The sequence below is a fragment of the Protopterus annectens genome, chromosome 12.part0 (assembly GCF_019279795.1).
Source record: "Protopterus annectens isolate FY-2018-M chromosome 12.part0, PAN1.0, whole genome shotgun sequence".
NCBI lineage: Eukaryota > Metazoa > Chordata > Ceratodontiformes > Protopteridae > Protopterus > Protopterus annectens.
The window spans coordinates 756,921,981-756,949,212 of record NC_056746.1 but is presented as its reverse complement, the minus strand read 5'-3'; positions in this window follow the sequence as shown (position 1 = coordinate 756,949,212).

Genomic DNA, 27,232 nt, shown 5'->3' with positions numbered 1-27,232 from the left:
TTGATACCAAACAGGAGAGTACCCAGGACTGATCCTTGTGGTACTCCACTTGTCACTGGTCTGAAGTCGGATTTGGTGTCTGCTACTTTCACAGTGTGGGTTCTGTCCATGAGCCAGTTGGCAACCCATCTTGTGACATAGGGATTTATACCTAGTTTAGTGAGCTTCTCTGTAATTCCAGAGTGGGGGATGGTGTTGAAAGCCTTGGCAAGATCTAGATAAGCTTTGTGAGCCACCTCACCCTCATCTATGGCTTTGGTAACTGCTTCAAAGAAGTCAATCAGGTTTAGAAGACATGATCTGCCTTTTACAAACCCGAACTGGGTTGGGTCCAGAGTTTGGAGATTACCAATGTCTTTGTTTATGAGTTCCATAATGATACATTCCATGACCTTGCAGACCAGGCTCATCAGGCTAATGGGGTGGTAGTTCCCAGGGTCCGTCGTGGCTCTCCATTGTGGAGTGGGATAACCATCACGGTGAACCATTCAGTGGGCACAAAGCCTGAGGTAATGCTATGACTGAACATGGTACTTAGGTAGGGTGCCATTTCAGTCTGCAGTTCATGTAGAACACAGCCTAGGATATTGTCAGATCCCATGAATGCTGTGTTCTTGGCTTTGGAGAGTTTGTCTTTTACCTGTGCAGCCGTGATTACAGGAACTTTGCATTCTTCCTGTATAGAGATGGACCCTCTAGGGGGTGAGAGAGGGGTAAAGTTAGCACTGAAACTATCTGCCAGGATGTTGGCAATATCAGTTGGTTCTGTATATTTAGTGCCATTGTGCTGTAACTCAGAGCAGATCTGAGTTTTGCCATTGAGATTCTTGACATAGCTATAGAATGCTTTGTGGTTGTCTTTATAGTCAGTGGCAATTTTGTTTTTGTAACTAGCTTTGGAAGATTTTATGAGGAATCTCAGCTTCTTACTGAGGTTGACCATGGAGTTCCTCCAGTCATGGTATTTTACTCTTTTTTGCAACAGTTTCTTTCTTCTGTTGTAGAGTTTGTTTATGGCAGAGGATCACCAGATTGGCTTCCTTTTTTTGGAGGATAGCATCTTGGTTCTATTAGGGATAGCATGATCCATGCACTCGTGTAAGTGCTTATAAAGTGCAATTGTGGAGGATTCAGTAGTCGTAACTGTATTGTCCATCTGCATGGGTGTCATGAAGTTCACCACTTCTGTCTTAAGAAGCATGAAGTTGGCTTTGGAGAAATCTTTTACCATGGTTTCCTTAATGGGGGGTGGAGGCAGGATGTGGATATCTAGGGTAAATAGCTTACAGTCGGATTGGACCAATGAGGCGTTGACTTCAGGTGTTGACTTCAGGTCACTCATACTGGTAATGACTAGATCTAGGATATTGTTGCCCCTGGTGGGGGTGTGTATAAGTTGATCCAGGGCATTAGATTTTATGAATTCCAGAAAGCGTTGAGTGAAGGAGTTGGTACACGAGTAGTTTTCCCAGTTAATGGTGGGGTAGTTGAAATCGCCCATTATTAGGGTGTTTGGTTGAACCCTAAAATTTTCCAGTACATCAAGAAAAGAGGAGTGGGAATCCTGGGGCATGGTGGGGAATCTGTAGCAAGCTACAATTTAGATTGCAGTTTTGCCCAGAGTTAGTTGCACTTGGATAACCTTGGATGCATTATGCTGAGCAACTAGCCTGGAGGTGTGGATATCCTTAATGAATATGGACACACCTCAGCCTTTGGTGTTCCGGTCCAGGTTACATGGCTGAAAGGTGTGGTATGAGTTATAGCTTGGTAGTGCAGGGGTGCTCTCTGGAGCCTTGAAGCAGGTCTCAGTCACTGTGCAGATATCAATGTTCTCCATTTTAAGGAGTGCCTCGAGTGAGTGCATTTTGAGATTTAGACTTCAAGCATTGAGTAGCATCTCCCTCAGTTTTTGCTTGCCTGTTCCTGTTACGGTGGTAAATTTGTCATTTGAACCTTGCCTAAAAGAGGCACTATAAGGTCACTTCAGCAAGATGCTTCTCAAAAAATGTTATGTTTGATAAGCATATACACATAAATCAGACCCCCTCTGCTTTCTTGTGCATGAAGATACCTAATCTGCAGATGAGCGTATGTAGACAAAAGGACACTATCCCAAATGCACTCTTTTCTACCAAATGTGAAAGTCACTTTGTACTTATCTCTGGAATATGCCTTAAGTGTCCAAAATTTGTTTGAGATATCCATTGATTTTAACTATTTTGTGAACTCAGCTGTATCCAAGTTTTGGTCCAGGTTTGCATGGGCCAGTAAAATAAGTGTACCTGCTGATTTAACTTCCTGTAGTCTGTTGTGAGCCTTTTCTTATCTTTGGACATGAGGATAAGCCAGATGCTTTATATGTCAGGCATATTTTATTTCCATCTGATGCTACACATTTAATTTCCCTCTGACCACATTCTGCAAAAAAGTGATTCATGATTTAAGTGATATTTCCTTTACATTTTCCATATAAGAAGTAAGGAGATCAGCATGGTTCAGTGCTGTGTCAATGTTTGTATGTCTTTCTGACATAATAGGTTTTACTTCTTTAATAAACAATGTCAGTCCAATGGCATTTAATTAGATTGTACTACATCATTATTTGACGCACATATCCCATGTGCCCTCTGTCTCCAAAGAGTTAGAGCAACAGAGCTTCCAAGCACTAACACATCTTGTTTATCAGACCTTACAAAAATCACTTTAATGATAGCATAACTTTATTTTTTTCCAACTAGCACAATTCTGCTTGCTGATAAACTTTTAAACTCTTTCCAAAGGAATTGGCTTATTTACTTGTGGCCAGAAGAAAATATTCACTCATAAGCCTAAACCTTTTAAGCAGATCATTGCCAGTTAAGAAATAACCTCCAGGTGTAGTGGTGACTTGGACTGGTTAGTTCACTTCCATTCTCCTAAATTTTAGTTTTTGTCACACCTTCCTAAAGTTAGCTGTTCCCCTTCTGTGGTAGGATTCTCAGTCACTTTAAATCCATAAATGCTCTGCTCAGCTTATATAGCAGAATCTTGACATTAGTTTTGATTTAAACTGCTTCTTAAAGAACCAGTCTGCACTTTTCTTCAGGATTAAGGTGCCAGGTAGAACTTGTTTTGATGAAGACTTTGTGTCAGGCAATATTAATACCACTAACAACAGAAGCTTTAAGAGCTGCCAGTATGTCTCACCTTTGGAGGTTGTGTTTTTTCTACCTTTTAGATCAGTAACAATATCAGAATCATTTGCTTTGACAGCTTGAGAGGAGATAGAAGAAATCAGTTACTGGTTATTGAAAATACTGTTGTCAGTGGGTATACGACTGGTGGGTGCCTCAGGACCACATGAAGGAAAGCAAGGAGGTAGTGAGCAGTTTTTGTTCCAGAAATTTTGGAACAGGGGTTTTTGTTCTATTACCCTTATTTCTCTGATCTTATCCTGTGATCTTCTAAATTCTTCCCTACTTCTTTCCTAGTAGGAAGAACTAGGTATTCTTCTTCTGTTCCGGCCCCTATTATAGTGTTTTCGTACCCACGTAACAGCCCCAGTCAGAACAATGTCTTTGTTCCCCTTCATATCTTCTTTGTCTAAGCAAAACCTGTCTTTTGAATGACTATACCTTGGTAGGATATTACTAAGGAAGAGAACAGATCAGGACAGCAGTGGTAACACCACCAGAGGTTCAGGAGCAGCAAGCATTTGTTTAGCTGCAGGGGAACTTGCACTAGCTTGAGCTTGAATAGGGGTATTACACTATTGTAATTGTTACATTTTTGTTGCTACTATTTTGGATGCTGTGATCATTCATTGATCTACCCCAGTAACCAAAATGTAAATAAAATAAATGAAAAATAATTATGTCATAATGTGGAAAGATAACCTCTGGAAGTTCACATCCTGAAAATGACCATGCTCTTCATCTGAAAAGTCATCAACTGCAAAATAAAACATCCTTCAACTGATCATAAAATTCTAAAACATTCTGACTGGCTTCACATTTCATTAGATAGGCTCTCATCTAACGTGTCTCCTACATATATACATTGCAAGTTCAAATTTTTCAAAAACTTAAACAAGCTCTGCTATTTTTTTTTTTTTTTTTACTTTCTTCAAATACTCTTACATAATCGGACTTTCCATTACCAGTGGAATTACAGCTAATTTAGAAATTTTGCTTTTCTTTAATGGCCATGGATAAGGATGCAAAGCACTGTCTTAGTTTTTTTTTTTCTAGTTTGCTAGGCAATATTACCTTTTTTCCTGTCAGCTGGACTTTCTGCCAGGTAAGTGTAAGACCTGCATAGCAATTTTTGGCGTTAAAAATCTTTCGCTATTGTTCACGCTTTACTATATGTGGACTGGGGGTCATCACTTACCAGAACAACTGTTGCTCAGGCATTTACCCCTCTTCCTAGCCACATATTTTGGGATAGCTGCTTAATGGGGGTACAAGGCTTTCTGGCTATGTGTTTGAAATGCTGCCTTCTGATTGACTGCAGTTAATACAGCTGGGATTCCTTTCTGTTATGGTTCTAATCTGTGACTTTAGCGTTTCCACCTGCTGTTTCACATAACGTATGTCTCTCTATCTCTGTGCTTCACATTTAAGCTACCACTTCTGTAAGTCATTCATATTATATTTCTTAAGTGAGACTCCTTTTTAAGCAAGCACAATTCCATATTGCTGATGTGTTACAGCAGCATGGTCATTAAGTGTTTAACAATCTTCACTCTGATTTGCACTTCTGAGTCATGCAGCCTTAGTGTCCAACATTTATTTGCATCTCTAAACTTATTTATCTCTCTATTTTCCATCCATTCTGTGGGGGATGTATACTGAAGTGGATACTCAAATTTCATTTTAAGAACAGTCGGCTGTATTTTCCAGTTTTGACAACCGTGGAAATGTATGCAGGATGCTGTTTTTTTTTTTTTTTTTCTACTTAAAATTGTCCAGTTACTCAAGGTTTAGTCATTGTATTTTGTTGTCTAACAAAACTTGGCAAAACAATGAAAACCTAATACAATCTACGAACAGAAGAAGCACACATATTTTACACATCCAGAAATTAATTCTATTTTGTACTTTTCAAGGCATAGGTAAAGTTTCCTTGTTATTATTTCAAATTAGTTTTTTTTAAATTAATTTAGCCCTGACAAGCCCTCATTCTGAATTTAATATTGGTATTATCATCTATGTATTTGGTCTGTATGTGGAATATGAGTTTGCTCAGCATTTGTCCCCCAAACTTTTCCAAACCTATTGGTCTAGGTTCAAATTAACTCAAGAACTAAAACATCCAGCATCTACCGGGTTAAGTTTCTATTAAAAAATAATATAACTTAATGAATAGACATTTATTAAACGTTCTGAGTAGCATTAAGAAGGCATAAAGATGTCACTTACATTACTTTAGATCAAAGTCAGGAGGGCCAGATACCGTTAAAAAAAGTTATTTTATATCCAGAAGCATCTGGTTAGGAAACTGCCTTGGGGGGTTAAAGTCATTGATGAGTACTGGAGAAGCAGTTCTGAGTTCAGGGTGAATCAATACAACTGGATTAATTATTTGCTAATTCGCTGTGATCTCCTTGGGCAAATATCCATTTAAGTCTGAGCAGAACTTGACTTGTTCCCTTCTTAAGCAATCCTCTTCTTCAGTGCAACTAGATTCCTTTCTGTGGATGACTAGTGCACCCAAATCAGCAAGGTGAAATGTCGCAGATATACATATGATATACAGGCACATAAACCATAGGCAGATACATAAACCGAAGACAGATTCTGTCTCACAGTTTAACTGAAATTCTTAGCTGAGCAGATCAGATAAGACTGCTTCAACTGCTCAATAGTTATAAGAAGGAAAGAATGTCTGAATGATTGACTGTACAAGGTTTTCTCCAAAAATATGCATTTTACAAAAGGAGGTAAAATGGGGCATGTCTTTGTCCTTTGCTATGGATTTATTCCAGCTGAAGTTGCCAACACATAACTGTATAAGGCTATTTTTTCTTGTGTTTAATCCTGCTGAACCAAAGCTCTTTTTATCTGCTCAAGTTTATTAATTACTCTTTGACAAAAACATGGGGGGAGAGCAGACATTTGATTTGTAAATATTAAGATTCCTCCAATATCCTCTGAGTTTGTTACTTTTTCAACCTCTTGACACATTAATGACCCAGGGAAAAGAGAATGTCCATTTCATTTTCCCCAGGCCTCTGTTGAAATAGGGCTCTTCAGCTCAGTCAGACAAACCCAGTCAACAAATGTAAAATAAATAAAAATAAAAAAAGATGTTGTCTGAGTGATGCCAGTTCATCTGCATTTATTTTATGACCTTTAAACAGTCACCAGAGAAAAAAAATCTTGTGAATTGCATGACTCCATGCACTGTTTTCCAAGTAATTAGAAATGGGTTTCTTCAGCAAACGGTTATATACTTATGCATTATATATTTTGAGATTAACAAACTTAATCCATAGCAATATATAAAGGAAAATTAATAAATGCAAGTAACACTCAATAGTATACACAATACCATTAACAGTAATAAAAATAATGATAATAACAATAATAATAATAATCATGGCTAGCAATAAAAGAAATAAAAGTTAAAGTTAATTTTTCCCAGACGTTGGATTAACAATCCTTGGAATAGAGTCTTGATACTCATAGACACACTACAAAAAGACACAACTTTCTCTTCGTGAATTTAAAGGGACATGGAATAATGTGAACTTAACGGAATTTATAATTATAAATGTCATGTGTCTTTTTTTTTTTCTCTCTCTGTTTCCTTTCATTGGACCATTTGTAAATATTGTACATATTGTTATGATTATTAACTACTTCTGTTAACTTGATCTGTAATTAATAGTGACTGTATCACAATTTACTCATAAACATAAAAAAAAATAAAAATCTGTTGAGTAAAAAAAAAAAATGGCTCAGCTCTCGCAAAGCTATTCCAGAGGTGATTACATTAAGTATCAGGGGTTGTGGATTTCATCCCCCGAATAAAATGCAAATGTTTTACAATGTGCATTTCATAATCCTTTATTACAATTTTCTGCATGTAAGATTGAAATGCTGACCTTTTTTGATAGATTCAAGTAAAGTTTCAAAAATAAGTAATTATAGTAACCATACAATTAGATGTGACTTGCAAGTTAGTAAATATCAAATATTGTCCTAGTCTGTGTGCGTGTCCTTTTTATATATGTCTATATATGCAAATATCATGGTATAATGCAAATGTGACAATTATGCAGTGTGAAAATGCATTTGTCCCATTTTTTTGAAGGTGAAAAAAAAATTCTGTTTCCTTGGAAGGACCATGAGAGTGACAACATTTTGTAAAAGGGACAGGAGGAAGCCCCTGCATGTGCGGTATGACTGTATTACCACATGTAAAATCTGTGTGAAAATTCCATTTTGATATGTACAGTGCTGATCCTAGCTTAACTCCTGACAAAACCAAGAAGGCTTATCATTAATAACAGGGATTTTTTAGGAGAAACAAGCACCCCGACATCCCCTGGTATGGGGCAGTGTGCCATTGGTGCTTTCAATATGTAGTTATTTCTAAAATTCAAAAATTAGTTCATAGAAACCTGTATAATAAGCTCACAAAGTCATAGGATCTCAGAAAAAGATTAAGTGGAAAGTATGTGAAGGTGCAGCCCCCACTTTATGGGGTGCAGTGAGGATTTGCATCACTGCAAAAGAATACACACACACACACACACACACACACACACACACACACACACACACACACACACACACACACACACACACACACACACACACACACACACACATCAAAGAGTTGCCTTATGTATTGTCGGCTGCAGCAGTTTGATCAACATATGCTGCCCACATGTAATTACTTATTTATTTATTTGTAGCTATGACTAGAAAACCTGGGTAATTACCATCTATGATAGTAATGTTCTCAATTCATTCTTTCCTTCCCCACTACATTTTTAACTTTTTGAAGTGAATCTGATAGCTTAGTCTGGGTGAATCATTGCTATGTTCAAAGGAAGACATAATGATTAATTATAAATATGTTTGCTTGTTGTAAAGAATCGCAGTGGCTGGTTCAAAAAGCTTTATAGAAATTTCAGTTAAAATGAATGTTATACACTGGTTGCATTTTCATTTTAAAGATATAAAAAAATTAATGCTCAGTTCATTTAGACTAGACTTCCTTTGAACAAGTTACTCCTAATACTTTAACATATCAGAATAACTACTGTAGCTCACACTTGTATGAATTATATTGATGACTATTTAGAAAAATAGTTCAGCCATTGTATACTGAAGTTAATGATGTTAAAAATAGAAATCACTAAACATAAGGGATGTTATAAACACACACACACACCCCACTTCCCAAACACACACACACACACACACACACACACACACACACACACACACACACACACACACACACACACACACACACTCTCACTCATATATGTGTGCTGAAGGATCTATTGCACTTCGTCAAAATTCACATGGTCGAGACCATGTGATCGGCATTTTAAAATGTTAAAAAACAACTGTTGAAAACAAACAGCTGCACACCTACAGCCTCTGCTAATTATATATTTTGAGACTGAGATCACACTACAGTGACGAAAAGGGCACATACCCATATCCTCATTGTACTGTAATCTCTCCAATGCCGTTTATTTTCTGTAGTTGTTTTTCAACATTTTAAATTTCCAGTCATATGGTCTTGACCATGTGAATTTCAACAATTTAAAAACAGATCCTCACTGACACATGGATTCACATTTTTCTTTTCTCATGGCTACAGTTGTAAACAAATAAAATAACTGTCCCTGTATCAAACACAAACAGTCTCCTGGGTGTCAACATATGTGCATTGAAACATGCTGTGAATTATGTTTTTGTTTTTTTTTTTTTTTATCTCCACAAACCTTCATGGCTATCTGGGAAATTCACTGTTAACTACTGCTGCAGTCTGATAAACTGCTGTTATACTCATTAACATGACTAAGAAATGAACACTGATGGTGTGTTTTTGGGACACATAAAAGCATGACACACAGTTGGTAATCGTTGTTTATGGCCATGTTACAGAATTACAGCAGCTGGGAAGGGCCCATCAGTTATTTTCAGATTATACATACCTCTCAACTGTATAGATTTTCGCAGAACGTCCAGATTTTTGCCTCATGTTTTTGGTCCATTTTTCATAAAATTGTAGTTTTCTGGCAAATAAGTGGCAAATCATTAAAAACTGAAGTTAGAAAATAATGAGACATTTGAGTTTCAAATTTCATACCCTTCAGAAAATACATGCTAATGCAAACCTTATTATTCAGTCAACTTTCTAAGGTTGTAAGAGAAATATTTAAAAATTGTCCCTATTTTATGGGCCTGTGTCCCACTTTCATTCCTGGCTTTGTCCAGATTTCTTGTTCTAAGAGGTTGAGAGGTATGTGGAATTGCTTTACTGATCACAGTAAAAAAGTTATGCTGCAGTATGCTGCCATCAGTAAGCAGATTAATATATTTTTAAATCATTGTTTTTCTTTGATTACTTTTTCTTTCAATATTTGTAAACAATTTAGCTTTCAATGTATCAGTGTTATAACCATCTTTAGATGCAGATAAGCTGGTGTTTTTTCATTCTGCCCCAGCCCTGCCCTTCAGATTATGGTACAGTTATCTACTGATCTATACAAAAATCAAAAACTAATTCTCCATAAATCTGCTGCATACATGTACATATTCCATTTCAGTTTTTGAAGGCAGAAAAGGTCAGTGAGCATACTTGTCTAGTCTGCCTTTTCTACATTCCTTTATTCCAGTTCATACCCTTCTTCGCCTGCCTTTGCCCTTTTAAAAATATCTTTGAAGTTCCTCTTGACCAGCCATTCTAACAACCTATACCATTTCTGTGAAAAACTACCATCAGAGATCCAATGAGTACCCCTTATCATGTCTACCCAATATGATCCTGAGTCCACAAATCCTGTTTTTTGTTACTTCTGATTTCAAGTTAAAATCTGCCACTCCTGTATTCTCAGGTCAAATATTTCTACTCTAAACCATGAACCTTTCTGGAAGCTTTTCTTTAGATTACTTCCTACAAGCTGATTTTGTTATCCTTGTATAATCTCCAACACTGCACAAGGTGTGGCCAGACTAGGGCCAACAGGAACAGAAGTCCTACCACTTTGCTTTTGGAATCTAACCCTCAAGGATACCCAATAGTTTTACTGGTACCACAGGCCTCTTATTCTACTCACAGTGATCTAGCCCAGGTGACATCAACACCCCCAGATCCCTTTCCTACATTCTTTCCAGCACTCATCCCAGCATTATAGCAGGCCAAAGTGCAGTAGGTTCCATTTGCTTACAGCATGTGGTCTAGGTGACCCTTAGGAACCATAGCCAGTGCACTCTAGAAAACTTGTAAATGCGTCAGCTGTCCTGATCAAGGACAACAGTGCTCTATACCCCAGAGGTGACATTAAGTACACACATCCATTTCTCAGAACTGGTTTTGAAGGTGGCCAATGTATTGCTTTGGTTAACATTCCAAAGCAGATTAGTGCATGAGTTAGGGATACACTCAGGGATCTATGATGCCACTTAGTGATATGTATGTTATGATGAAAACTGAGATCTTTGAAGTGGGCACTTGTAGGAGGACCAGTTTTCTAAACGTGAAGTGCATCTAGTAAAAAAGGAACTTTCAATGTTTGGAAGGTTAGGTTAAGGCTAGTACACAGAAGCCTGCATGAGACTGACTAAAGTGGTGAGGCCTTTAATCTGTCCAAGTTGCTTAATGAGCTTAGTCGTGTGTTTTTTTTTACTTGGGAATAATTGTGGACTTTTAAATTGGTGAAGGATGAAGAAAGAATATAGGAAAATTATGACTTCCTTAGATCTGGAAGATATTCCTTTTGTAATTAGCTGAGAATGGTAGAATTCTTTCAAAATGTTGACTGATAACACAGCATTCAAAGTTTCAAAGTGTTTGCATTTAACCAAAAACTAACATCTTTCTGCTTAGTCTGTCAGACTTTTCAAATTCTATGCTTGACTCTCCCTCATACTACATTGCTGCACCAGTTTCTGATTCACTTTATGGTTTGGATAAGAGGTTTGAATCCAAAAAACTTGAGCAGGCAGGGTTTCTAGAGACTAGATACCTTTAAGTAAGAAAATCTAAGATATGCCAAAGGTACAGAAAACATTTTAGCAAAGTCACAACCAAGGGCGCTATGCTGTTGAGAAAACTGAAAAAAAATCAAACACAACCAGGCTTTAAAAGTTCATACTAAATGCAACAAAACTGGAAAGAGAATTGGTGAACACAGAAAGTATGGGCGTTCATTTTAAAAGGTCATACAGTTGACCTTAACTAGCTGGAATGTAAAACAGAGTTAGACATCTCAATCAAAGACCATTTGAACAAGATGATGAAGATATGTATAAGCAAATCAATACCGTAAATGAAAGTCTGTCTGGCCTTACTGAAAACATTTCTGACATAAAAGAAACTGTGGCTCAGATGGAGTTTGAGTTACATTAAATAAAAGAAAAATTGGTGCAAAATGACTTGTAGTAGTGGGAAAACATACAGACTCAAAATACAAAGGTGAAGGTGGCAACCTAGTTTAAGAACCTGCCATAAACTAATATGAATCAAAGTTTACTAAGTTACAAAACTGTGTTTTAAAGAGTTGTCTAAGGAAAATGATGCCTTGTGGGGAAGACACGATAAGAAACACAAGTTTGTGAGTTTGGAAAAATATGTGGCTCAAAAGAAAATTTTGCAACAAAGGAAATACATTTCTTTATGGAGATCCTAGTACAGATTCTACAGAAAAAAAACAAAAACTGCTCTCGGCTGGAGATGTCCGGTGGAGAAAGGTAGTCCAAAGCAGAAGTAGCTGTGTTGTGTCAGGAACAGTGTGTCATTAACAAAATGCATGTTGTAGAAAGGGAATCTGCAACAGAAGTGGATGAGGATGCTCATGTGACTCAAGATTAAATTAAAGAAGTGCATGGTGTGGCAAGGGAATCTACAGCAAAAGTAAATGAGTTGTAAAGAGTCATATAACTCAATGTAAAAGCCAAGTGATTACCTGTGACACAAACAGACAACAAGAGATCAATGGAGAACCTTGTTGCAAAGATCTAGTAAACCAAAGGCTATAGAATGTAATACAGTATTCGAAACTCTGTCAGATCATTGTGGTATAAACTGAAACAGTGAGATTTCCTGTCTGTTATCATAGCAGTCTGATATATGCCTTTGCACATTGTGAAGAGTGCACAGTTTTTAGCAAAGTATATTCACCTTATCCTGTGGATGGGTAGAAATTGCACTATATATTGTTAATATACTACAATCACAGTATTTCCATTTCAGTTTTCTGTTATAATTAAAGGATAACTTATTACTGCTTTCACTTTTTAAGACCAAGGTGAGATCATATTTACAGACAAAAGATTAGATAATAATTTTTGTATGTGAGGTTAATTTTTGGAAAACTAAGTAGTAACTCTATTTCCGCTGTATATCTTACAAGTTCTCTGATTCCACCAAGGGGGTCTATTGTTGAATTTACCTATATATTTCTTTTTTACTGGTATGTGCTCCTGAACGCTAAAGCTATTAACATCGTACAACTCACTCTGGTTGCTGTACTCAGCTGAGCAACATGACTTGCAAATTCCAAAATGCATTCCATTCTATCATCTGAAACTGAACGGAAATAAAAATATATTTTAAAAGAAAAGGTATATGTGTACATTTGCATTGCCTACTTGGTAGCTTTACTGCAGAAAGTATTGATGAAGAGCTTGCTGAATCAATACATGTCTTCTCAGGGTGATGTAAGTCTATTTTATTATTCATCTAATTTACTGTACCAATACTAGTGGTCCCTTTTTCAAGTTTTAAATGCTACATCATAAATGAAAAAAGTAAAGATCTCATGGAGATTAATTTCTGACATTATTCTGAAGGTATTTGTTTTACCGATATTCAGCATAATCTATAATCTTTACATGGACATCATTCAGAAAGCAGTGCAAAATAACCTTTTCAGTAGATGAAACGGTTCTTCTTATCTTGAGTATATGTATACAGTCACTATACAGTCATGGTACACATATTGCCAGTAATGGCAGAATGAAAACACTAAGACAAGTTATGTCAAACCCAGAGCTGTTGGACATGCTACACCTAAAGAAATCCCAATCCCTCTGAGCTACACGTTCTAGGGACCTAAACCTTGTCACCACAATAAACAGGACATGCTGGAGGGATAGATTCCTGTCCCAGAGACTTCCCATAGTCTGGAACAGGCTACCCATCTATGTCAATCAAAGTTCTTCATTAGCACTCTTCAAGAAAAATATTGATGAGTGCATGGGAAATAGGAAATACACCCCGGGGATCACTTCTGTGTCTCTGTTCAACAGTGGCACAGGAAAATAACTTTCTTGGGTGGCATAAGCCAGGGAACCTTGTTGGCTAGGCTTACATAGGCCCTTGGGCTGATAGCCTAGTATCTACCTATGAACCTATGAACCTATAAGACACAAGATGTGCATCCATATACTTAACTCATGGTACTGAATATGGGATAATCACATAAGATACTCTGCAATGTTAACTCCTTCTTAAAGCTATCAATACTGTACTATTCTGGCTGATATGGTTCAATATTCTACTGTTCTGAGTGAACAAACTACCACCTCTTCTGTCCAAGCCAGTAAAAGCTGCCATAGGCAAAGGAATACTCCTATCTCAGCTTGAATATATACTACCCAGTGTAGCTGCAGCCTCAAAGAAAAATGTCACTACCTTACAAACTATCTCCAATAAAATCTACCAGTTCATAAATGCCCCAATAATGAAAACCACAGCCTAACTCTCAACAAAACTAAATGGCTTCAGTACATTTGACAGCCGACCTCCTACTAATATCACTAATTCACAAAGCCCTGTCTCCTGAGACATTGTCTTCTCTCACTCATACACTTGCACCAAAACTCCCACATATAATCAGGGTTATCACTCAGTCCAAACCCACCATACTAACGCCCAAAAGTAAACTTTATTGCATTGAACATACATTCTCAGTCCTAGCCCCTAAACTATGACAGTCCATTCCTCTCATAATCTCTTCATACAAGCAAAGTGCAGTTGTACTCACTGAGGTCATGTTACATGAACCCTGCAACTCTCTCACACACCTCTTTATCCCTATCTCATCTTGTCATCCCTTCACTTCCTGTTTCTCATTCAACCTACTTCCCTCTTTGCATCTCTATCACACTTCTCCTTTCTACTCCACTTCCTTCTGCAGTCCTCTTTCACCTTTTCTTCTTGTCTTCTTCCCGCAGAATCCTTTCTTGCAACCATTCCTACTTACTTCTGCTAATGTCTTCATACCTCTCTATATAATGATCTGCTTCTATCCCAGTAACATAACCCATCTCAGACATTATGGCTACATCTTATCCATAAAGCGCTACTAAATATAAAACCTTTTTTCCATCCATGTTTTCACATTGTAAACTGCTTCTTGAACTAAATGCTGTAGAATATTCTTTCATCTGTAAATATGTGTATATATCTATATCTATATTTATATCTATATATGGGCCTGTATCAGAAGCTAGAGTTTTCAGAATCTCGAGATTGATATGGTCGAGACCATATGATTGAGTTGCCAAAAACTCAATGTTTTGAATGGAGATTGCTATACACTGAGAATTGGGGAATTTACCCATTTCTCTACTGAAGCGATCCTAGAGTTGGTATATCTAATATGCAGGCTGTGCAGGAAGATTTGCCTCCCCGAAAAAAAAAAAAGTAGATTTTTGCTGTCTTTTTGAAGTTTGAGTTTTCGTAAACTTGAGCATATCGTTTCTGAATACTAGAATTTCTGACATAGATCTGCACACATATATATATATATATATATATATATATATATATATATATATATATATATATATATATATATATATATATATATATATATATATATATATATATATATATATATATATATATATATATATATATATATATATATATATATATATATATATATATATATATATATATATATATATATGTTTATGGATCCATGTCATTACTGATGACTGGATCACCGAGACGAGATTGCCAACACCACACATCCCCGACAATGGTGAGTAGTGCAGAATGGGATGTATTCCCATTTCCACAATGTGGTGCGATCTCGGAGTTGGTATATTTAATTCGGGGGGTGCCACCCCCCCACATGGGAATAGATTTCATTCTGTAATAAATATACTTACCTTTGTCAGGGATGTGTGATGTCGGCGATCTCATCTCGGTGATCTGGTGGTCGGTAATATGGGTTTTCATGGATCTGACATGGATCTGTATATATATATATATATATATATATATATATATATATGTGTGTGTGTGTGTGTGTGTGTGTGTGTGTGTGTGTATATATATATATATATATATATATATATATATATATATATGTGTGTGTGTGTGTGTGTGTGTGTGTGTGTATACATATACATATATATATATATATATATATATATATATATATATATATATATATACATATATATATATATATATATATATATATATATATATATATATATATATATATATATATATATATATAATATACATATATCTATATATATATATATATATATATATATATATATATATATATATTCATTTAATCAAACAACCAGAATGTCTAAATGCTAAATATCGAGACTACAATACCGAAATCCTACAATGTTGAAAATTCAAATCGTCTGATAAAATCGTAGTCCAGTCACTAAAGCTGTGTAAACTTTCAAAAGGGTGGTAAGCCTTCAAGACGTTCTACTGCATACTGCAAATCAAAGATAAAAAAAGTAAACACTATATCAGATATTACATCTTCAAGCCCAGATTCCATTGGACATCTCTATAAAATAAAGCTTTCAGAAAAAGGAAAAACAGTGCTGATAATAGAATATGACTACATAAACTCAATAAATATCACTCTAAACTTAACAGAATAGCTGTCTGTTCAAACACAGCATACACAACAAAACCATACCTCCTCAACGTTTTTGCAGGGGGGCAAGCCCCCCTGCACCACACCCCCTGCAAATTATATATGCCAACTCTGAGAGCACACTACATTATTAAAAACATTAGATTTCCTAATCCACACTGTATCACAATCTCTATTGACAACCATTGAGGAAGTTGTAATTTTTGTCCTGTATGCGATCTCCATTCAGCATACATCATTCGATGTTCCAAATTCTGGCTTTCTAAATAGTCAACTATATGGACTTTCATTATTTTAGTCTTGATATTTAGCATTTCAATATTCTTGTTGTTCGATTAAATGAAGTAGACTGAAGTTGGTCAGAGGGCCTTCTATTGAAAGGGCATGTAGGATTTAATTAAGATCATATATACTAATATTCTTAGGCACTTTATAGTTCACTTTCTGCCCTATATGGACAATGAAATGGTTTTGAGAAAGTGTAGGGAGCTGGGAGAGAAAATAATCCTGGGGTGGGGGGGTATCTGAGCAGGTTTCCCCTAAATGATAACAGTGCCCTGTTTTCAGAAATGGAAGGATATGGTGCCATATATGTGTAGGCTTTGTGGCTTGGGGGCCTCTTGAAAGTTGAAATTCCTTGACAACTTGGACATCACCAGTGCTGGTCAGTCTACAGGTTTTGATTTTCCTGAAGAACTGCATGCCTTTATTAACAGATTGACTGCACATCCAGGTTATTCCGGGCCTAAGGATTGGAATACAGAGATGAAGGTGATCCAGTCTGGTAAGGATGGAAGGCAACCAGTTCAGTCATCCCCTTTATTTCTGAACAAATCTCCACCAGGAAAGAAACAACAGGATCACTCACTGCCAAAGACTACTTCCACAGTGGCTGGGTCCTGGAATATGGTGAAAAAATCAATTTTCCAGTCAGCTGCCCCACCTTGTAACAGGTTTGAGCCATTGCTGGAAGAGAAGGAGGGTGAGGAAGGCTGCTCAGGTTTTTTAATTCCAGATACTATCCCAGAAGGTTTTAGTTCACAGCTGTGTCTTCTCAGCCATTATTGAGGGTATCAAGTATGTGTGTGCTGAGCTGAGAGAAAACTGCCCTGGTTTAGGCCAAGGTTCTTTCTTTCCTTTCATTGGCACACACAGCACTTGATGAAGTTTCCAAAGCACATAATGGTGTGGCATTAGGGGTCTACTTCACTTGAGCAAAAATACCTTTTCTTTGAACTCCTGCTTGTCGAACCCTAATTGCTGAAAGCTTGTGCCATCGAATGTCCGTTTTAGCAAATTTTTTCCTAGTGAAAAAAAATGCTTGACCATCATTGGGAATTTGCCCTTTTCCCCACTGCAGTGCAATCTCAGAGCTGGTATAGTTAGTTAAGGGGTGTATGTGGGTCATAGCCCCCCAACTTGCCGGGTTTTAAATTTTGTGACATTTTTGGCATTTGTTAGGCTGTCCAAGCATTTTTCCCCACCTTTTTAAAATAGAAAGTATGTACAAGTAGGTGGGAACACTTGGGGCCGGATACAATTTTCATTCAGGAGACTAAACTTAAAACTCAGCATAAGGATTTTTTTCTAAAGAGATGGAAAGCATGTGGGTGTCCACAATAATTCTCCTTCCTAAGATTGTCAATTCTGTCTTTGCAGGATCTTCTCCTAATATCTTTACTCCAACTGCAAACTAAAATATATGCCAAAATCCTAGCTAGAAGGTTGGAAAGCTTGCTGCCTCACCTGGTGCATAGTTTGCAGCAAGGGTTTATTAAAGGGAAAAAGGGGGACCTGACCTCCTGACCCTGTGTTATAGTTTTTTTTGCAATTGTGTAAAGTGAAGTTCAAGAGTACCCCTAAGGTCAGGATTATTGTAGATCTGCAGAAGGCATTTGATTGTCTTAGTTGGGATTTCTTATAGGTTCATAGGGTGGTACTAGGCTATCAGCCCTAGGGCCTATACAAGCCTAGCCATAACAATTCCCTGGCTATTTTGCTGGCAGACTCTGGGTGCATGTGGTTTTTCATGGCAGTTTTGTTGAAAGAATTCAGCTTTTGTACTACAAATCTATGGCACAGGTATTTACAAATGAAGTTGTTTATGACCTTTTTCTATTTCTTTTGGGTGCTAGGCAAGGGTGTCCATTGTCCCCCATTTGTAGCAATTGAAGCCTTACCAGAATATATCCACCAAAACCATTTATCATGGGGAATTGAAGTAGTTTCTTCTTGCATCAGTTCATCCTTTTGGTTGGCAGATGGTAAGGTTGTCAGACTCAGAACCCTTAAAGAATCTACCCGGTGTCATTGAATTCTTTCAGAAGTGTGGAAAGATCTCAGGCATATGTGTGAATTGGACAAAGTCTGGCATTTTCTCACTTGATGCCTGTAGGGTGGAGATGCAATGTTAAAGGCGCACCCCCACTCTGGTTCTATCATAATTAAAGTACATGGCATTGTTATGGACTTTGAAGATGCTAACGTGGTTAAGTTTAATATGGATCTCTTCCTTAAATATGTCTCAGCTTTTTTAAAGATATGTCAAGCACTTACTTTTTTGGTCAAAAGAGCTGCTGTGAAAATATGCTGCCTTCCTAAATGTATATTTTGGCAAGACATTTGTTTCAGATATATATGATAAATTACCCAAAATGGGTATAAAAGCTAATTGCAACATTTCTATTGGGATCCCATGCTCCTCATTTTGCTTGGAAAAAAAAAACTTTTTTGGGACTGGCTAACGGGAGTCTTGCACTCCCAGATTTTTTAAGGTATGCTAAAATGGCTGCCACGGCACCATTTTAGCAAGCTACAGCTGCTGCCCCCAAGCCTATATGGGTTTACCTAGACACATGTTATGGGAATGCATAACATAAGTGGTTCTGTGGGAACACGTTGTGGCAGAATTGGGCTTAAGAAAACCTTTATCCCCTAATGGTAAATTGGAATTCGGGATTCTAGATCTGGAGGATCGATTATTCCCACTATCGATGATAGAGTCATTACTTTTGGTTATATTAACCTTTGCATTATTATATTTGCAGCATGGAAAAGTGGACCACGTGATTGACTAAAATGGTTTCTATGTCTGAGTATAAAACGTGGACTTGTTATAAAGACTCAAAATATGCAATAGTTTTTCAGAGCCTTTGATCAGCCTTTATATTCTTCTTGTTTAACCATCTTTTAGGTTGTTTGACATGTATCTGTGTTCTTTCTGAGTTTTTATCTGTAGGATTTAATGACCCTGATAGCGTTTATGTGAAGCAAACTTAATAAAATGGGTCTTTTTTTTCTTACACTTTCCTTACATAAAAGCTGTTACTCTATGATAATGCACCAGTTTCTACAAAATCATCTAGCCCACCAGTATAAATGCCCACTCATGCAAGTACCAAAAAAACTATTTATAATTGCCCTAACATGCTTTTAGTTACATTACACCTTGCATAATACTGCCATTTTCTTGCACAATTCTTAGCTAAATGTTAGTTCTTTTTCAGGAAGTATAATGATCGCGGGGTCCCCCATACTTAATAACTACATTTTTATGTAGAATCCTCCATTCAAGGGAAGGAAAAATATGCTTGAGATCATTCACTTGTAAACACCACATCCTTCAAAAAAGCTTCTTCCCTGCAGGTAAAGTCTTACCCACATTAATTCTGTACTCTAAATCTTTAATTCTGTACTCAAAATCTCTTCAAAATGCTATTCTCAAGGGACAATATTTTGAAAACTTAAACCAAGCTCAGCTGTCTAGAAGCATGGCACATTGTTTGCCGTCTAGTTCTTTACTAGAAATCATCATGTTGTGTCATGTTTGCAGCCAGCTGATTCCAGTACAGTGGGATGCCTTTCTCTACCTGCCTTTTTATAGTCATATACCAAGTAAATGTAAGTAAGACAGCTTCTGGTAGTGTTCTTTTAGTTGTTTCTCAAAAAATAGTGTGCAGTTAATTGTATATCTTCTGATTGTACAGAATGATACAAACTTGGTAATCTATGAATGTCTTGTAGGTGAACTTTGCAAGATAATGGTCACGGTCATCTGTTACCATATACTTTCCATTATATATGGAATCAGCAGTTAAATAAATTATTCTCTTCTTTAACAATCGTAATAGACTCAATATAGGTGACAGAAATTTGCCTGTGTTGAACTGAGAAAATTGCCTTTGATAATTCCTGCATCCCTTTTATTCAGGAGTAGATAACGTCTGGGTGAATAGTTAATGGTGCGACAGCATTTCATATCATTTTCCTTTTCTTTAGACTGTATGCGTTTTTTCAGCTAGAGCAGTTTGTTACAAATGGCAATGGCAACATAACTCATAATAACCAAAGAATTTAGGTATTCTAACATGAAAATGATCTAACCCATATATCTAATTCAAACAATAGATTGCTTACAATACCACTTTTAGCTTAAAGAAAAACTCGAGTGCGTTTTTTTAGCTTTACTTATTCATGTGTCCATTTTTATTTCTTAACACATTTATGGAACAGAAGGAAGAATAAGTCTAACAGATTTACATTCAATAAAAAGTAAAAAACAAAGTTATGTTCTTACCATAACATTACATCTGTTTCATTCATTCTTGACTGTTGGGTTCGGTCCCTATCCTTGGAACTGACTTGGCTGTTATATCAAGCTTGCGCCAGCCAGAAACTCTCAAGCCAAGGCTACACATACTGCCTCTCTTCCCTTTACCTTAGATTGAGTTTTGCCTATTAAGTAGAAAATCATGGAAGCTTTGTCTGAGCAACAACCTTGCTAGAACCCCAAGAGTAGTTCCAAACCTCCACGAGTCTCTTGGAGGGGGGTAGGAGGGTGGGATGTCAAGAATGAATGAAGATCGACAACACAGATGGGACGTTATGGTAAGAACATAACTTCCTTATCTGACTCTGTCAATCTTCATTCATTCTTGACTATTGCGACAGAGTCCTTAGCTACTTTACATCTTGGGAGGCCCTAGGGAAAGATATTCCTGAGCACCACAGAGCCAGAGGAAGCTGTTGCTCTGCAGACCGTATCCAATTTGTAATGAGTGATAAAGGTAAGGGCAGTAGCCCAAGTTGTGGCTGCACATATATCATCTATAGAAGCTCTGGAATGAAAGACTACTGAAGTGGAAACAGATCTGGTAGAACGAGCCCTAACTTTTGTTGATAAGTCTTGTTTATTTTGGCCATAAATAAAAGTAATGCAATCTCTTAACCATTTTAACAGAGTGACTTTTGAAACTGGTTTGCCCAGTCTAGTACCTGAAAAGGATAGAAACAATTGGTCCAATTTTCTAAATGATTTTGTTCTAGCTAAAGTAAAATGTTTATGTATAGTCATCCCCTTTGGCAAAAGCAAAGTGCCCACAAATTACCACATAGGTGGTAATCCATTAAGTACAGAAGAAGTAATTAGGGACCTGGGGACCCAAGTTGATAGCAATCTCTCATTTGACAACCACATGGCCAAAGTGGTTAGAAAAACATTTTATATAGCCCACCTAATCATGAAGGGATTCACATCTAGATCAGGGGAGGTCATCGTGCCTCTTTACTCATCCCTCATCAGGCCCATAATTGAGTACAATGCCCCTTTTGGGATGTACCTTACCAGACACCTGCAGCAATTGGAAAGACCCCAAAAGTACCTCACGAAGAGGATCAAATGGCTCAAACAGATGCCATATGCTGCCCGTTTAAAGAAACTCCAGCTCTACTCAGTGGCATACTGCCTGCTCAGAGGCGATCTGTGCCTGACATATAAAGCCATGTCCAACCCGGAATTAATGAACATGCTACACCTCAGAAAATCCAAATCCCATCAAGCTATGCACTCGAGAGACTTGAACCTCAGCACTGAAATAAATAGGACATGCTGGAGGGACAGATTCATAACCCAGAAGCTCCCTTCACTCTGGAATAAAATCCCAGTCCAGGTTAGGCAGAGTCCCTCATTGACTCTCTTCAAGAGGAATCCTGATGAGTGGATGGGAGATCGTAGGTTTACCCCGGGTATCACTTCTGTGTCACTGTTAGACAGAGGCACAGTATACTAACCTCGAAAAAGGGCATAGCAAAATTAATTTAAAATGGGTGGTAAAAGCCAAACACACTCTGGCTAGGCTTATAAATGCCCTAGGCCAGATAGCCTAGTATGAACCTATGAACCTATGTATGCCCAGTAAATGCAAACAGTATTCTTCCTTGTTTGAGAAATTTGGGAAGAAAACCAGTAAGTCTATGGTCTGATTAATATTGGAATCTGACACTACATTAGGTAGAAAGATTAGTTCTGAGTGATAGTTTCTCTTTGTGAAAAATGATAAATGGGTATTTTACACACACAGCCTGCAAATTCTCCTGGCTGACATGATGGCTATCAGGAATAGAGTCTTCCAAGATAAAAACTTGATATCACAGGTGGCTGCTGGCTTGAATGGCTGATGGACCAAACATTGCAAGACCAACTTTAGATCCCAGGGTGCTATGGGCTCTTTAAAAGGTGGTTTCAAATGTAAAGTGTCTTAAGAAAGATTTTGCAAAGATGCTGAGACATTAAGGACTGATCATCAAATCCATTATGGAAATCTGAAATGGCAGCTAAATGAACTCTAATGGTAGAAGTAGAGTCTCCCAATTGAAATAAGGTGGTTAAGTATTCCAAGACCTTATCGATCAAAGCTGAGAAAGGATCAAGACCATTTTCATCAAGCCAACAAATAAATCTCTTTCATTTGCTAAGATAAAGTTTTCTGGTGGACGGTTTATGAGAAGCCAGAAATATCTTTTGTACAGGGGTAAATAAATTATTTCGCCTGGCAGTTACTGGAAGTGGAGAAACCAAGCTGTCAGCTTGAGATTTTGTAGGTTGCATTGGACCAGGCCCTGAGGATGAGATAACAGGTCAAGAGTTGGATCCAGAGTCCATGGGCAGTGAACTAAGTGACGCCAAAGAAAGGGAAAACAGACTTGATGGGGCCAATAAGGTGCAATGAGAATCACTTTGCTTTGGTTGGGTTTTCTTCAGAAATTGGGGAATTACAGGGATTGGTGGGAGGGCATATAGACATCCTAGAGGCCAGTCATGGAGAAGGGCATGTCTCGGGGACTCCCCAGGAGGGGCAAAGTAGCTGCTGTATTTACACTTTATGGGAGAGGTGAACAGATTGTAACAAGGCTGACCCCATCGACGAAAGATTTTCATCGCTACATTGGAATTGAGAGACCACTCATGAGGCAGGAAATACATCTGATCAGTTTGTCCGCAATCACATTGGAGTGCGTTGGACTGTCTTTCCCTGAAAATGCCCCCCCCATCAGGAATGCATCCATGGTCACTATGGCCTTGGGATGGGTGGGGGAAAAGGGGCCACTCCATAAATTGTCTTCTGGCTTTATCCACCAAGATAAATCCTGTCTGCATCAGTTTGTTATGCGAATTAGGTAGGACACTGGATGAGTTAACAGTGACCATTGTGATGCCAGGAGCCACTGAAACAGCCTCATGTGGTGCCTCACCAGGGCAACTAAGGTGATTGTCGCTGCCATAGACCCAAGAAGCTGTAAGACTAGATGAGCTGGAACTTTGTCTTGAGAGTATCACTTGATGTTGCAACCTCAGCCTTACCAGTCTATGATGAGAAAGGGCAGCTATACAGGATTTTGCATTTAGTCTTGCTGCGATGAATTCTATGTCCTGTGTTGGAGATAGTTTTGACTTTTCTTTGTTTATTGAGATGCCTAGGAGCTATACAAGACTTAGAATGGAGTCCAAGGAGGAAAGCAGCAGATGCCTGGTAGGGGCGGTGAGGAGTCAGTCATCTAAATATGGAAACACACGGAATCCCTGTAGCCTTAAGTGAGCTGCTACCACTGCCGTGCATTTGGTAAACACCCTGGGGGCTGTGGTGAGACCAAAGGGCAGTGCTGAAAACTGGTAATGACTAGCTCCTAGCCAGAAGTGGAGAAATCTTCTGGAGCATTTGTCCATTTTTATGTGCTAATACGCATCCTGAAGAGCTATAGAGAACATCCAATTGTCTTTCTCCATATATGGTAGGATAGACGGAACTGAGACCATCCAGAATTTTGTTTGTTTCACAAATTTGTTCAGTATACTGAGGTCTAAGATTGGCCTCCAGTCCCCTGTCTTTTTTGGCACTGAAAAGAATCTTGAGTAGAAACCGGATCCTATCTGGTCTGGTGGGACTATTTGAATGACTCATTTTTGAAGCAGCTTTTGAATTTCTAGTGCTACTATAAAGCTCTGACTGGGTGGAACATTGGGGATTCGTCTTTGTGGCCTGGGATAAAGATTGAAGGAGATATGGTAACCTCTGGTAATTACTGTCTGCAACTAGGAATCCAATGTTAATGTGTTCCAGGCTGAGTGGTATAGAGAGAATCTTCCCTTGACTGCTTCCAGAGGAAGCAATTGGGCTTCTGCTCAGGAGTGCTGGTAGAGTTGTCCAGAAAAAGAATCCCTGGATCCCTGGTCATGCAGTCCCCCTCTGCCATGGGAGGGGCATCTTCTTGAAGAGTTACCCCCTCTGCCCTGGGAAGAATACTCACCACGTATGTCCCAAAAAGGCCCTTGGAACTTTCTGAACCCATCTTTCCACTCCTCTGATTCCTGAAGTAAGGTCACTGTGGAGAGTAAAACTCATGCCCACAGCAGAAAGGGTCTTTCTGTCCTTCTCACACCTGGCTAATGTGTCTCTGAATTTTGGGCTGAATAACAAAGTAGCATCAACAGGAGCATTGATAAAGGAAGACTTGAAGGGGTCTGCAAAGTCGCATAAGTACATCCAGGGATGGCACCTAATGGCAGTGCCTGTACCCACTGCCTTGGACTTCCCTTCAGCTGTATACGTAATAAGCTGCATGGACAAGTTGCAGATTGACAAAAAGGTGCCAACCTGGGAGGCAACCTTGTCTTATACCTTGTCAGACACTGCTCTGCTAAGGTCTCTGAAAGCTCAGTTATCAGATTCCTTTGAAGTCAGGTAAAATGTGCCAAAAAGTTCAAGGACCTTATGGTGAAGGTCGATGAGGCAAAGACCCACTTCCCAAATCTACCCATTGTCTGAGACTCCTGGTTTGGAAGATGGACAGCTGGACTCTCCTCGGTGAGTTCCTTGTTTGTAGCCACTGTCACCACCATAGCATCTACTGTTAGACCTTTTGACTTGTGAGGCTGATTCTGAGGCACTGAAAGAATTTTGTCCAATCTCTGGGGAATTGGCTGTATGGTATCAGTAACCATCCAAGCATGCTGCACAATGAGTTTGACCAGTTCATCGGCAGGTGGGGTCACCCAAGAAGTAGAAGGCAGGGCACAAAAAGCCTCCAAGAAAACAGATTCCTCAGAAGATGGGTTTGTGACTTCTAATCATATCTCTGTTTCAGAATTTCCAGGATTTCTCTAAAGGAGACATCTTCAGGGGGTGACTGAGGAGACCCCTCCCCTTCATCAAAATCTGTATCCTCAGTACCCAATTCATCTAGAGAAACCAGGTGCTTCCTCTTGCATGATCTCTTATGGGGTGGCTCCTCAGGGGGAAGGTCTGAGGAGGACTCTGACGATAGGGGAGCCTGCAATAGGGTATTTTGCCGCTGTTGTGCCTGCTATCTCAGCATCGCAGATTGTGACAGCTGTGAGCCAGAGGATACATAAATGTGACACTCCAATGGGGATGGTGCCAGCTGTAAGCCTGTTGAGGCTATGGTTCTTTCCATAATCTGGAAGGCAGGCCCACCCAAACAGGGATGGGAGCCAAGAACTGAGAAAGACAACCTCGGAACCAGGGTCACAACCCGCTCCGACAAGCCCCCTCCCAGATTAGGAGCCACAAGAGGACTTGTAACTGCCAGGGAACCAGGAGTCATAGATGGTGCCTTGGAGAAAATTGGAGCTGATACATGGATCCCAGAGCTGGCAGCCAAATCACAGTCCAGTGGAGCTACAGACCACAGAGTCAGTTCCAGAACCATGGTGAGATTCACCATTGGTACCAAAGTAGTTGGCACGGAGAACGTCAAAGTAGTGGGCTCCAAGACCTGTGGAGGGTTTGAAGGAGGAAGATAAGTGTGTGTCCTGGAAGAAAAAAAACCTCGGCTCTGGATGGGAGAGAGGTCCGTGAGGGAGCAGGAAGACCTCTGGCTGCCAAGACCTGATCCACCAATCTGACTACATCCAGTTCTGAAAGACTCCTGGTGGAACAGAAGGACATCCCAGAAGGAGATTCCAGTCTGTCAAGGAAGGGGCTTACCTGTTGACCCAAAAAAGGATCTATAGATGGGGAGTACTTAGACTGGGTCTATATTACATTGTCAAAAGCCGACAATATCGAATCTGATATTGTCGACACGACAATAGCGAATGTTCAGAAGCTCGAATGTGTAAATGGAAATCTCCGTAAGGAGAGATTTCCATTTACTTCAATGTAGTGCAGTCTCGGAGTTGGTATATTTAAGTAGCAGGGGTGTGGGGGTTGCAGGGGGGCTTGACCCCCCCTGTCTACACCCCTTAGTTTTTCTTTTTTTTGAAATTTTTTTATGAACATTCAATGTTTTAATAGTTCGATCATTAAGGGTCATCCTTTAGTGATTCGAACTATTAAACATTCGATGTTCTAATATAGACCCCTTAGTCCTGGGTGTACTTTCAACCTTTGGCACCATGGTCTGTTGACCAGTAATTTGCTTGGAAGGGGAAGATGTGACCAAGATATTTGGGGAGACTATTGTTGGTGGCATAGAGGTCATCGCTACCGAAGATAAGGTCGGTGCCATAGAAGTTTGGTTAGCTTCAATAATTTTTGGCACCATGGGAGATTTAGCAGGTTTCAGTGCCAGAGCAGGACTCAGTGCAGTTTTAGGTATTTTAGGCCTTGGTTCCATAGGATGAGTCAAAACCTGGGACTTGTAAATCTTAGCGTTGTGTACCTTAGGAGATAAAGGTACTGAATGGCTCCTTTTCTTAGACTCTTTCGTGGGAGATTTTGATGTCTCCACCTTAGATAAAGTTTCACTAAATGGGCATTTTAGAAGCACCTTAAGAATAAGTTTGTTTTGTCTCTTTGCAAGGGTGCAAGGACTGAAACCCTTGCAGAG